At 48.6% G+C, this 14,226-nt stretch overlaps 1 protein-coding gene across 4 annotated transcripts in view; it reads right to left on the bottom strand.

Annotated features, from left to right (window-relative positions):
• Positions 1 to 13,917, bottom strand: part of MBP (myelin basic protein) — a 116,066-nt gene extending 102,149 nt beyond the window's left edge. For all 4 annotated transcript variants that reach the window (XM_057526979.1, XM_057526980.1, XM_057526981.1 and 1 more), the window contains exon 1: positions 13,826 to 13,917. The gene's annotated coding sequence lies outside the window, so the exon portion shown is untranslated. The remainder of the gene's footprint in view (positions 1 to 13,825) is intronic.
• Between the last annotated feature and the right edge of the window lie 309 nt (positions 13,918 to 14,226).

Here is a 14,226-nt window from a genome sequence, read left to right as displayed (position 1 = left end):
CTGTGCCCTCCGTCCTTTCACATAACAATTTCCAAACAACGTCTGAAATGAATAAGGCTAGCTTTTTTTTTTTTTTTTTGGCCGAGCCACACAGCATGAGGGATCTTAGTTCCCCAACCAGGGAACAAACTCAGGCTCCTTGAAGTGGAAGGGCGGAGTCTTAACCACTGGACTGCCAAGGAAATCCCAGGCTAGCTTTTAATATCTGATTTAAAGCCTTCTCTCTTCAAAAATAAGCCTTGACATACAGAGATAATGACGGAATAAAAGAATCATTGTCTGCCTTTTAAAAGGGACAGCGCCTTCCCTAGAGCTGTATAAAATGATGCATCAAACGTAGAGATGCATTAGGCCTGACTCTGAAATATAATTTAGCCTCTTTCTATTTCTAGGAAGACAACGGCAGCTGGGGATTCCACTTCATACATCCCTGGTCTCAGGTAGCCCAAGGCTATCACGTTTTCAGACATCCGAAAGAACCAGAATAAAAACAACCAAAGCACACCCTGCCCTCCTACCACACCAAGAGAAACCTAGCTCCTAAAATATGAGAGTCATTTTTGTTTATTTTATTAAGTTCCTGCTTTATCTGGTCTTGTAAGGCAACACAGCGAGCTGAATAAATCATGTCCCATGTTCTCCTGGTTGCTGAAGAACAGACTTGGGCAAATGACTTAGGCAAAATTCAGACTCTCATGTGCGTCAGCTGGATGGTGATGATCAGGGTCAGTGGAAGCAGCCATCTGGGGGTGCAACAAACACCACCCCTGAGCACCACGCAGAGGACGTGAGGCGAGGAAAACTTACTTACCTATCCCAGAACGTAAGTGCGGAATGGAACATCTAACCCCTTATAAACTAAACGTGATCAGAACCAGAGAACAGAGCTACTGCTGTGAAAAGCCATGTGGGGAAGGTGGGCATCCTGGAAACAGGGTGAGAGAACAGCCCTGAAGGAGCCGTCCATCCTAACCCTAACCCCAGCCAGGACTTCCGGGAAGAGCCCAGAGAACTCCCAGACAGGCCGCAGGGGAGGCAAGGGGCTGCTGGGGGGATTAGAAGCAGCTACTGAGTCCCCTCCCCTCTGCCAGCACAGCCCCCTCATCGGGAAACCTGAGTTTTGTTTATACATCTTGCAGTGTGTTCAGCAAATGTTGGGCCTTGGGAAACCTATCTGTGGATCTCTGAGCTCCCTAATAATACTATACAGCACTTTCAGGGCCCCAGACGCGTCTGTTTTATGTGGGTGCGTTGGAAAGGCACGGTGTGGCCTTGTGCCCATCCTAGAGAATGAGAGAATTTTAAAGAATCAATTGTGCGTTTGCTCTATTTGGGAAGCCTGCCACACAGCTCTGTATTTTTTGCTTTCAAAGCAAGTTTAGCAAAAATGTTAGGTTCCAACTAACCAAGAAGCCAGGATGGAGACGATGTGTATCCCTAAATATTCCTTGTCAGATACGCTAGCGCTCACAGGCAGGAAAGAGAATGTCATCCTCTAAATGGAGCATCAAAAACAAACGATAATACAGAGTGAAGTAAGTCAGAAAGAGAAAGACAAATACCATATGCTAACACATATATATGGGATCTAAAAAAAAAAAAAAGGTTCTGAAGAACCTAGGGGCAGGACAGGAATAAAGACGCAGATGTAGAGAATGACTTGAGGACACAGGGAGGGGGAAGGGTAAGCTGGGAGGAAGTGAGAGAGTGGCATGGACATATATACACTACCAAACGTAAAACAGATAGCTAGTGGGAAGCAGCTGCATAGTACAGGGAGATTAGCTCGGTGCTTTGTGACCACCTAGAGGGGTGGGATAGGGAGGGTGGGAGGGAGACGCAAGAGGGAGGGGATATGGGGATATATGTATATGTATAGCTGATTCACTTTGTTATAAAGCAGAAACTAACACACCATTGTAAAGCAATTATACTCCAATAAAGATGTTAAAAAAAAAATCCGCCTGCCAAATGCAGGGGACACGGGTTCGAGCCCTGGTCCGGGAAGATCCCACATGTCGCGGAGCAACTAAGCCCGTGCACCACAACTACTGAGCCTGTGCTCTAGAGCCCGCGAGCCACAACTACTGAGACCGCCAGTGACAACTACTGAAGCCTGCGCGCCTAGAGCCCGTGCTCCGCAACAAGAGAAGCCGCCGTAATGAGAAGCCCACGCACCGCAATGAAGAGTAGCCCCCGCCTGCTGCAACTAGAGAAAGCCCGTGCGCAGCAACGAAGACCCAATGCAGCCAAACATAAAAATTAATTAATTAATTAAAAAATAAAAATAATTTAAAAAATAAGAACATATCATCAGTATAGAACGTTATTTTCCATGAGTCATTCTTCAAACATAAAGTCAGTTTATCAGTGAAGTATAATTTCTTGATCATGTTAAAGCGGATGTTTGTGAGCACGTGCAGGTGCATTCAGGTAAATCTGTGTCACCAAGACACACGTCGGGCACCCCTCACCCATTTCTGTCTTTCACTGAGCAGTGGTCCTCATCACTTGGCGCTCACTAGATTACACATTCGTGGGCCTGGGCCCCGAGGTTGTGGGGTGGTGTCCAGAGCCCCGGGCCTAGGACTCTGCATTTAATGAGAATTCTGGACAACATGCATGCAGGTGGCTGGCAGACCACTGGGGGATCGTTAGGTGTCATCCTAGTCCAGAGCCCCGTGGAAGGCTCAGAGCCAGGCGCTGGCCACGGCAGACACTTTGCTGGGGCGCTGGGTATCCTGCCCCCCAGCCAATCCCGGCCCTGCAGCCGGCTACACTGATTCGGGCAGGTATCCAATCAGACTCCGGATGGAGGTGAGCGCCATCTGAGCCTTCCTTCCTCTCTGGTTAGTCTGGCGGCTGGTGTAGGCGAGGCCGTGCATCTGCCCATCTTTACTGGAGGAACGTTCTTGCACCTGGCTTTCTGCTCCTGCCCGCAGGGCTGCGGCGACAGGGGCTGCTAACTGCAGGGGCGGCTCGGATGTGGCCGGGGGGGAGATCCTCTGCCGCCTGACACCCCGAGAGGCGGGGCCGACACTTGCGGGCGCTGCTATCAGTGGTGAACAAGGCCAGCACAAGCCCTCTCTTTACTCAAAACATCGAGGATGGGGCCATCAGGCTCCCCACCCTCTGACAAAATTCAAACCCTCACCTGCTTCCACCCTCCTGCCCCCAGGTCCCATGAAACAAAGGGAAATCTGACTGCAGGAGTCACTCTCTGAAATAAACATTTCAGAAAACCAAATGACAGTGAGGCGTGTCACCCCAGTGGCTCTGCCTGCCCTTCCAGCCATGACTCATAGAAAGTCTCACTCCAGCCGGGGAGATGCTGGTCATGGGGCCGGGCAGACCGCGGGGGCCCCCGAGCTGAGCTGCCACCCTCACTAGCTGGGACCCTGGGCTGCCACGGAACCCTCAGCACTCAGATGTCGCCTGCAGGGCGCAGGGCATGGCCTGGCACTCCCTGGGGGTCACTCAGAGCTGCCGTCAGGGTGGTCAGCACTGAATGTTGGCCACCGATCAAAGCAAAACCTGATGTAAAGTGCAACCAAGTCAACTCACTTTCAGAAGAAGCATCAACACCAGTCTCCGTTTTCTAGATGGTTTTAACAGTGGGGAGGTATAAACCGAACCCAACCCTAATTACTATGTAATCAGAATCAGCACGATGTTAAAAACCAGTGTGTTCAGTAAAACATACTGAATGGCTCTTGCAACTCTTTTTGCATTTTGAAATTTACAACACATACCAAGGAGAACAACTGCCAAGGAGCTCTGAGCAGAAACTCATTTCCTGTAAAAAGCTGCGGTTTTGGGCCTCGGAGAAGCTCCCTCACGCTCTGGAGGGCGTCACCCCCCTCGTCACCAGCATCAGTTTTTCCGAGATAAGAGAAGGAAAATGAGGTTTTGTTCACAGTAAGTGATTAACCAAATTTCATGCTTTGTTCTATATTAGAGACCAGGGTCAGCCACTGACCCCTTTTCAAAACCAGCATCAGTTTTGATGTGCGGCATCACATCACCACTAAGAGAAACGCCGTTTTTGCATCTTTTCATACCAATTCTTTCCTTTAAAAAGGAGCTCATTTTAAAACAAAAGCCCCTGGGCTTCCCTGGTGGTGCAGTGGTTAAGAATACGCCTGCCAATGCAGGGGACACAGGTTCGAGCCCTGGTCCGGGAAGATCCCACATGCTGCGGAGCAACTAAGCCTGTGCGCCACAACTACTGAGCCTGCACTCTAGAGCCCGTGAGCCACAACTACTGAGCCCGTGCACCACAGCTACTGAGCCTGTGCTCTAGAGCCCACGCGCCACAACTACTGAAGCCCATGCGCCTAGAGCCCGTGCTCCGCAACAAGAGAAGCCACGGCAATGAGAAGCCCACGCACCGCAATGAAGAGTAGCCCCCACTCGCCGCAACTAGAGAAAGCCCGCACGCAGCAACGAAGACCCAGTGCAGCCAAAAATAATAAATAAATAATAATTTTAAAAAGCCCCTGGTTTCTGATTGGTCCCCAGCACTCGTGACCAGCTTGGGGACAAGGCCTGGGGCTGGCTGGGGCCCAACGCCCCTCCCAGCCGTGGGACACTGACTTGAGACAGTGTAGTCTGACACAGGTGTAGGGACGACTGGATTTGGAAATGTGCTCTGAGAGCTCAGGAGCACAGGGTGGGCATGGCTGGCCGTCACACGTGTCGCTGGACAGAGCAGAGGACGCCCTGGGCTTCACACGACCCCCCAGATCTGCTGAGTGCTGAGCACTCGCGTTTCCTCGCCTGCAACAGGGTGAGGATGTCACTCGATTCAGAGGGTTGCTGGGGAACAGACCTGACCCGGCCCCCCAGCACGGGGGCAGGAGGGCCTCCACCTTCTGGGCAGACCGTCTCACCCCAGGACGCTGACAGGGCCTGTCCAGACATCATCACTGCATTTATTCTGTGTCCTTTTAGAAAATGAGTCTGTCTGGAAACAGACTCACAGACAGAAAACAAACTTACGGTTACCAAAGGGGAAAGAGGGTGGGGAGATAAGTTAGGAGTTTAGGACGAGCAGATACACACGACTATATCTAAAATAGGTAAACAACAAGGCCCTACTGTGCAGCACAGGGAACTCTACTCAATATTTTTTAATAACCTATAAGGGAAAAGAATCTGAAAAAGAATATGTCTGTATCTGCATAACTGAATCACTTTGCTGTACACCAGAAACTAACACAACACTGTAAATCAACCTTACTTCAATTTTAAAAAAAGAAAGAAACTGAAAACCATAAAAAGAGAAAGGAAGAAAATAAGTCTGTCTGAGTGGTGGGAGAGATTAGTTAGGCTTCTTAGTGGGTTTTAGATACGTCATTATATATATATATATATATATATATATATATATATATATATATATATATATACATGTTTGAAACAACAGATATCACATGGAAATGAACTCTTGGGTTGAGAAGTTCAGAGGATTAAACCTCAGGCATAATTACATTTGGTGAAGGAGGGGTAGTTCTTACCGCACAAGATGCTGCCCTAACATGCAGGGCTGCCAACCCCACACCAGCCGTCACGTGCGGTGTGTGTGTGTGTGTGTGTGTGTGTGAGTGTGAGTGTGTCGGGGTGACCACCTTCCAGGCCCTCAGCTGCCTCTGGGACCCGTCTTTCCACGCTCTGTATATTAGTCTCTAATATAGAACAAAGCATGAAATTTGGTTAATCACTTACTGTGAACAAAACCTCATTTTCCTTCTCTTATCTCGGAAAAAGGGTCAGCTGAATGTTAATCCCCTCACTCTTAAAGAAAGTGAAATAATTCTACAGGAAATCAGTTACAGACCCTTCCTCGGCCACCTCAGCGTCCTTGCACTTGCCTGTGGCCAGCGGCCCCTGTAGACCAGTCGCCGGCCCGCAGACATTGGTGCCGACATGGCGAGTCTGGAGGGGGTGAGTGGAAGGGAGCAGAGGCGCCCTGGGCCGGGGAGGCGGTCCGGTGCCCACGGGAGGGGGACCTGCGGACTTGCAGACGCGTCCAGGGCCAGCTCTCCCACCGGGCGGAGGAGCGAGAAGGGAGGCCCTGGTTGGCTGACCTCTATTTAAAACACGCTGGACGGTACTTAGAGGCCAAACTTATGCACATGAGGAACTCAGGAAAAATTCAGGCAGCAAAGAAGGAAAACCAGCTAGGTCCCAATGCGCTAGTTCCCCCTCACGTCCTTCATGTTTATGCAGATGTAAATGGTTCTTAAAAGAAAGACAGCGGATCGCAAGTTGAATTCACAGGCTGAGTGGAGGCCAGGCGCGGCGCCCACCTTCCCCCCTCGCCCCCCGAAATCTCAGCCCTTGGCTGGTTCACAGGGCACAGCCCTTCTTCTAAGATCACCCTGCTTAACTCCACTTCTAGTTTTCCTTGTTTGTACCCCGTTTACAAATGATAATGGGGACAAGGGAAGTTCCCCAACTCTCTTTTTCTTTGCTCTTGCTTTTACCTAATTTTAGTAACTTCACCCCAACCTACTTCCAGGTTCTTCTTTGAGGCTATTAATCTTCCCAGCTTTTCCATCATTTCATCTTCTTTAGTGTCATCCCCCCAAACTTGGCATTGGCTTCTTTATTGTTAACATAAGTGATTAATTATTACAAAGAAAAGGTACAGAAAAAAATACACAACTGGCTTACCTTTTCCCTCAAAAAAACTGACACATTCCTTTCTTTGTCTAAAATCTCAAAATGTATCAGAAATAAAACAAATTCCCTTCCCTTCATACAAACCCATCCTTCCCTAGACACAGGTAAGCAGCTTCCTGAGGTTGATGGATAGCCCAATTTGCGTGATTTCTGTATTTACTCCATCTCTGTGTGATCACAACAGGTAGTGTGTTCTTTTGTGTATTTAAAATTTTTCAATAAATAGAATGATTCTGTATTTATTCATCTGTAACTTGGCTGCTTTCCATTCAATGTTATTGCTTTGATTTGGACCTGTATTGAGACCTGACCCAACACCGCAAGGAGCCTGGCAGAGCTACACCTTGAACCTCAGCTCTCTTTCTGGGAGCCATCAACCAGCCAACCCTTTCCACATTTTGTTCACTTTTTGACCTGATCTTGGACACACAAAATCTCGATTCAATAAACATTTAAACCATTTGAAAAAAATACGTGGGCACAGCTAAAATAGTGCTGAGAGGGAAATTTATAGGACTAAAATGCTGACATTGAAAACAGGAAAGGTACTCAAATCAATAATCTAAGTTCTAACTGACGAAACTAGAAAACCAAACCAAACAAAAAAACCTAAATATATCCAAAGAAAGTAGAAGGAAGGAAATAGTAAAGAACAGAAACCAATGGAACCAAAAACAGGAAAACAATAGAGAAAAATCAATTAAACAAAGAGCTAGTTCTTTGGGAAAAAAATCAATAAAATGGATCATGCTCTAGCAAGATTCTCACATAAAAGGAGAGAAGACAGAAATCATCACTATCAGGAATAAAACTAGGGATATCGCTACAGATCCTGTGGCATTACAAGGATAATAAAGGATTCTGTGAACACAGTACACTCATGAATTCTACAGTTTACAAGAAATGAACCAATTCTTCAAAACCCACAAACTACCAAAATTCAACCAAGATGAAATATATAACTTGAATAATCTTACAACTATTAATGAAACTGTATGTGTAATTAGAAAATGCCCCTCCAAAGATTTCCAAAGAAATCTCCAGCCCCAGATGGTTTCACCGGAAATTTCTACCAAACATTTAAAGAAGAATTAATGTCATTTTTACATAAACCCTTTCAGAAATTAGAACAGGAGGGAGCACTTCCCAGCTCATATTTATGGGGCTCATATTACCCTGATATCAAAACCAGCAAAGACTGTACAAAGAATGAAAACCACAGACCAATCTCTCTCATGAACATAGAAGCAAAAATCCTCAACAAAATACTAGCAAAGTGAATCCAGCAACATATAAAAAATTTATACACATGACCAAGTGGAATTTATTTCAGACATGCAAGGGTGGTTCAACACCGACTTGAACATTAATCAATATAATCCATCATACTAACAGGTTAAAGAGGAAAAATCACGGGAGCCTGTCAATTGACTGAAAGAATATTTGACAAAATCCAACACCCATTCATGACAAAACCTCTCAGCAAGTTAGGAATAGAGGGGAACTACCTCAATGTCATGAGGAACTTCTACAAAAACCCTATAGCTACATCATATTTAGTGGTGAAAAAGTGAATGCTTTACCCCTTTGATCAGGAACAAGGCAAGGATGTCCACTCCGGCAACTCTTATTCAACAGAGCTCTGGAAGTTCCAGTGCAACACAACAAGAAAAAGAAATTATAAAGGATAGAGATTGGAAAGGAAGCAATAACACTTCCCCATTTACAGGTAACATGACAGTCTGCATGGATATCACAAGGAATCTATCCCCAAAACCTAGGCTTAGTGAGGGAGTTAGGCAAGGTCGCAGGACACAAGGTCAGCACACAAGAATCATCCACATTTGTGTAAACTAACAACACACATGTAGAAACTGAAGTTAAAAACATGACACTATTTAAAAATAACTCAAAAAAAGAGAAATATTTAGGTATACTCTTAAAAAAACCCCACAGATTCAGAATCTATACGCTGAAAATTACAAAACACTGATGAAAGAAACAAAAGCACATCTGAATAAACAGAGACAACCTGTGATCACAGTGTGGAAGACTCCACACGGTAAAACTATTGTCTCCAAGTCCATCTATAGATTTGATGAAATTCCTATAAAGATTCCACCAAGGGTTTTGTAGACACAAACAAGCTTATTCTAAAACGTTTGGAACGGTGCAGGAGCCAGCACAGCTAACAGGATTTTGATAAAGAAAGAAGGAGAAGGACTCATGCTACCTGATTGTAAGGTTCACCCTCCAGCCGCAGAAATCAGCACACTGTGGTCCTGGTGCAGCAACAGACACCCCGATAAAGGGCACAGATCAGGGGAACCAGAAACAGACCCACACAAACACGGGGACACGAGTTTTGACAAAGATGCAAAAGCAATTCCATGGAGGATGGATCATCTTTTCAACAAACAGTCCTGGAGCAATTCGACATTCCTAGGTAGGAACAAAAACCAAACAAAACCAAAACCCTCCACCTAAACCTCACTCCTTGTATAAAATTAACTGGAAATGGACAACAGACTTCAGTGTAAAATGTAGAACTATAAAACTGTAGGGGAAAAAAAAAGGAGAAAATCTTCCAGACTCAGGCTAGGTGACGGGTTCTTGCATTTCACACCCAAATCACAATTCATAAAAGGAGAAAATTAATAAACTGGATCTCATCGAAATGAAAAACTTTCTTCCTGCAAAAGACTCTGTGGAGAGGATGAAGTCAAGCTAAGTTGACAGAATAACTGCAAACCAAAACTAGGAGCCGTATTTAGAACATACAAGGAACTAACGTGACCGAACAACCCAATCAGAAAAAGGGCAAAGACGAGAACAGGCTGCTAGTTGAGAGGACGTGCAGATGGCAGACGCACACATGGAAAGACTACTGGCACCATTATCTGTGAGGGAAACGCAGACTAAAATCACGGTGAAGTATCGCCGCACACCTGTTAGAGGCGCAAATAAAAAATAGTGACAGCGTCAAAGGCTGTCGTGGAGATCCTGCATCACTCACACCTGGCTGGTAGGATGTAAAACGGTGCAGCCATTCTGGAAAAGAGGAGGGCAGTTTCTTATGAAATGGAATACGTGTTTGCTATTTGACTCAGCAGTGGCACTCTTGCTTGGGCATTTATCCCAGAGAAATGAAAACTGTGTTCACACAAAAACCTGTACATGGACGATCATAGCAGCTTTACTCAAATAGCCCCAAACTGGAAACCCTCAAAGGGCAAATGCTTAAAACCAAACAACTACGGGAGCGGGGTGGGCACCCATTCCTCTGAATACTACTCGTCAACAAAAAAAGAACAAGCTATCGGTACACTCAACGACTTGGAGAGATCTCAAGAGAATTGCAGTCAGTGAAAAAAGCCAATCAAAAAAGGTTGCATGACTCTACTTAAATAGCATTCTCAAAATGATGAAGTTACAGAAAATGGGGAACAGATTAGTGGTGGCCAAGGGCATAGGGAGGGGGAAGGGGGAAGTTGGCTGTGGCCATAAAGGGCAGCCCTAGGGAATTTGTGACGGAGCTGTCCTACCTGAGGTGGGTGGTCACACGATTGTACATGTGTGATAAAATTACAGAGAACTACACACAGACACACACACGTAAACTAGCGAAATCTGACATCTCAACACATTGTACCAATGTTAATCTCCTGGATGTGATATTGTCTATAGTTTTGCAAGAGGTTATGAAGCATATATGGATCTCTCTCTATTATTTCTCACAATTGCATGTGAATCTACAATTAATAATAAAAATAAAATAAAAATAAAATAAAAAGTTTTAAATAAAATAAAATAAAATAAATATTTTAAATAAAATAAAATAAATAAAATAAAAATAAAATAAAAAGTTTTAAAAAATTGCTTCCATGAGCAACCTTTGTATGTGCCCTATGCACTCAGACCAGGTTCTCCCTAGAGGGTGCACTTCGGAGTGAAATCACGAGGTCATAGGGAATGTCCGTCATCAGCTTTTCTGGATTCTTCTCTAAAGTGTCTGTTTTCATTTACACTCCTACTCACAATAATGTGAGTTCTCACTTCTCTACATCTTCCTCAATACTTGGTATAGTCAGAATTTAAAATTTTTACCAGCATGATGGATATGAAAAATGATCCCATTGATGTGATTTTTGATTCCCTGATAACTAGTGGGTTGAACACCTTTTCATATTTTACTAGCCCGTCTGGGTTTTCTCTTCTGGCCAGCCTGTTCAGTCACATCTTTTTCTATTGGGCAGTTTGTTTTATATCGCTGAATTTTAGAATGTTTGATACATCCCAGATACCTCACCTAAGTCTGTTTATCCTCGTTCTCTAGGCATCCATCTATTTTTTTTTAATAACAGAGCCTCACACTTACTCAGTGGTGTTCACAGAGTCCAGATCCATATTTATGAATTTTTAGCAATTACTGACTCTGAGACATTGCTAGAAGCTTCAGAATATGCACTGTTGCCTATTCCTGGTTGCAGCGTGACCTCTGGATGCGGCCTCAGCTCACGCCTGAGAGCTCCAGCCTCCTGTCTGGTCGGCCTCTCCAGCCCCAACTCCTTGCGATAAGTCACTCATGTGCCTCTCCCATCGATTCCGTTTCTCTGGCTGAAGCCTGACGGCTACACGTTTAGGTGGAGTTTGAATTCTGCTCATCTCTGCTGAGTGGGACCACCAGGGTCTCCCTGTGTATAATTACTGTTGCTTTAAACTCACCTCCTGGGGCTTCCCTGGTGGCGCAGTGGTTGAGAGTCTGCCTGCCAATGCAGGGGACACGGGTTCAAGCCCTGGTCTGGGAAGATCCCACATGCCGCGGAGCAACTGGGCCCGTGAGCCACAACTACTGAGCCCGCGCGTCTGGAGCCTGTGCTCCGCAACGAGAGAGGCAGTGATAGTGAGAGGCCCGCGCACCGCAATGAAGAGTGGCCCCCGCTCGCCGCAACTAGAGAAAGCCCTCGCACAGAAACGAAGACCCAACACAGCCATAAATAAATAAATTAATTAAACTCACCTCCTGGGGCCCCAAACTCAGGCTGATTTAAGCTTCCTTCAGTGGCTCTAACGGACCAATAGAAGTGTCTTACTGCTTAATGACTACTTACTAAAAAGCGTACTGAGGAATTAGAGAACTGTCTTTCCTTTACTGTCAACTTTACTGAGGAAGTGAAGGAAAAGATGACTAACAGAGACCTGACAGCGGCCTTCGAGGCCAATCATCCTGAAGAGGAAGCATATTTTGTTGGGCGTGGCCGCTCATTAGCGGTGGAATTTTAACAGACAGAGAAGTGGAAGGTAGCCCTGTGGGTTTTGCAAGGTGTCCTACTTGCCCTGCAGGGCAGCAACAAAGGGCTGGTGGCAGGTTCCCAGAACTCAGTCCTGGGCGCCCTGGGTGTCTCCATGCCTTGGTTTCCCAGGCAGTAAAAATGAGGGCACTGATAGGGTAGTTATATCAAATGAGGGTATCCCCGGGCATGCTGCCTATCAGTGAGGTGATATATTGCTCTAAGAAGACAGCCTGGCAATTTGCAAGTGGTCAAAAATGCTACCTGGACACCTGGGTGGAAAAGGCACAGAGACAGTGGCTGATACTGTGTCAAATTTTTAAAGAATCTAAAGAGAAACTAAAAGTCAAACAACAAAAGGTTTCTAAAGTGGATTTGAACCAAACAGCTTTTGTTTAACCCTGAGTTAATAAAGGGAGTCATTTCAGAACAGTTAAACCTTTGGGAGTGACTGTTAGCCAACACTTTACAATAATTTTGAACTGAATTCCCTCCCTTCAGGTGTTGGTTTATCCCACTTAAAAAAAAATACGACGACTGATGGGCACTTCTCCTGGGTTGGGAGAAAACACAGCTGTGAGGCTGCGGCCCACTTGCTGGTCCTTTGGGCCCATCCCTCCCTGAAGAGCTTCTCTGTCCCAGGCTCCCGCTGGCTCTGCACCTGGGTCACCACGTCCCAGGAGGCCCCCAGCACTCAGAGGTGGTCCGGCCAGGACTGAGCCTGATTCAGGGGCGTCCCAGACTTGTGGGCCACTCTGTAAATTATCTCCCTGAGCTGGGGGGCTAAAGTCTTCTCCAAAACCCACAGGTCTTAAATAGGACGCACCCTAGAGTTCCCTCCCTCTGAAAATCTCTCTTTCTAGGTCAGGTGTGGGTATCCGTGGCCAGAACGGCCAGCGGCCCCCCTGCACCGTGTTTACACCTCTCCCAGCACATCCCGGCCGTGGCCCGTGCCTTCCACGGCTGCAGAGGCAAACTGAACAGGCGTTGCCGATTCTCACGTTGTAGCATTTGGAAAACTGAGAACCAGGAACCAGAAAGCGCCAATTTCCTGCCAGACTCCTACTGAGATCACCAAAGAAACGCAAACGTTTTTCCCAGCCCCACTCTGCCTTCTGAAACGAGGTGAAAGGAGACGCTAAAAGAAACGAGGCAGTGCCACCAGCAGCCCAAAGGACCCAGAGCCACTGAATGTCAGGGAATCGTGCAGATCACAGGGCACCCTAAGGGCCACCCAACCCGGCGCCGGGCCCAGGGGGCTTCGCGCCCAGGGGGCCAGGCGCGCAGGTGGGCGCAGGTGGGCTCAGGCGGCGCGGCCCGAGCCGGGACGGGCCCCCGGAAGGCGGAAGCCCGGAGAGTCGCCTGTCGCCGCCCTCGGCGCTCAAAAGGAAACTGGTTTTCGGCTCGTGGGGAGGTGGGGGGGACGGCAGGAGTCGTCCGCTCGGCTCCAGGTGTGTCATTAAAAAGCACTTTACGCTGGTGGGGACCCCCCCCCTGCCCGAAAGCTCGCCACCAGCGCGCGTTGGTGCGGCCAACCGGCGGAGGTCGGGGCGGCCTCCTTGACCTCTGTCACCTCTCACCCGAAACTCTACCCTCACCCTCTCCTACGCTCTGCCCGCGACCCCGGCCGCCAGGCCCGGCCGAGCCCACACCTGGACACCCGTTGGGGACAGCCCCGCCGCTCTGGATCGGCGTCTACACCCGCGCCCACCCCTCGCAGGGCGGCCGCCCGGCTGCCACCTGCCGCCACCTGCGCCGCCGCCCGGGGGAGCCCCGCGCCCGGGTCCCCGCGGTCCCCGCTCCGAGGGCGCAAAAGGGCCCTCCCGCCCCCGGCGAGGGTCACCCACCGCGCTGCGCTCGCCGCTCCCAGGACGAGGGCGCCGCGGGGTCCAGGTCGCCTCCTCGCCGCCCGGGCCCCAAGCGCGCGGGGTCCCGGGGCGCCGGCGCCGCCTTCCGGGTCGGGGACGCGGGCCGCCGGGGCGGCAGGCTCGTCCTCGCTGGCGCGCGGCGACGACTGACGGCGGCGGCTCCGAGCGCCGGGCGCGCCCGCCGCCCCTCCCCCGGCCCCCGGGCTTCCTGCGAGCCAGGTAAACACGGCCGGGCCGGGCCGGGCCGGGCCGAGCCGCCCCACCTGCCGCCCGCCGGCCGGGACCACCTCCGGGCGGCTCCGCCACGCGGGCTGGCGGCACTCACGGGCCCCGCGCGGGGGCAGCCCCTGGAGGCGGGCGCGGACTCCGGCCGGGGCTGA

The sequence above is a fragment of the Balaenoptera acutorostrata genome, chromosome 13 (assembly GCF_949987535.1).
Source record: "Balaenoptera acutorostrata chromosome 13, mBalAcu1.1, whole genome shotgun sequence".
In the NCBI taxonomy this organism is placed as follows: Eukaryota; Metazoa; Chordata; class Mammalia; order Artiodactyla; family Balaenopteridae; genus Balaenoptera; species Balaenoptera acutorostrata.
The sequence above is the reverse complement of the archived record's forward strand: the minus strand, read 5'-3'. Positions and strand labels throughout refer to the sequence as shown.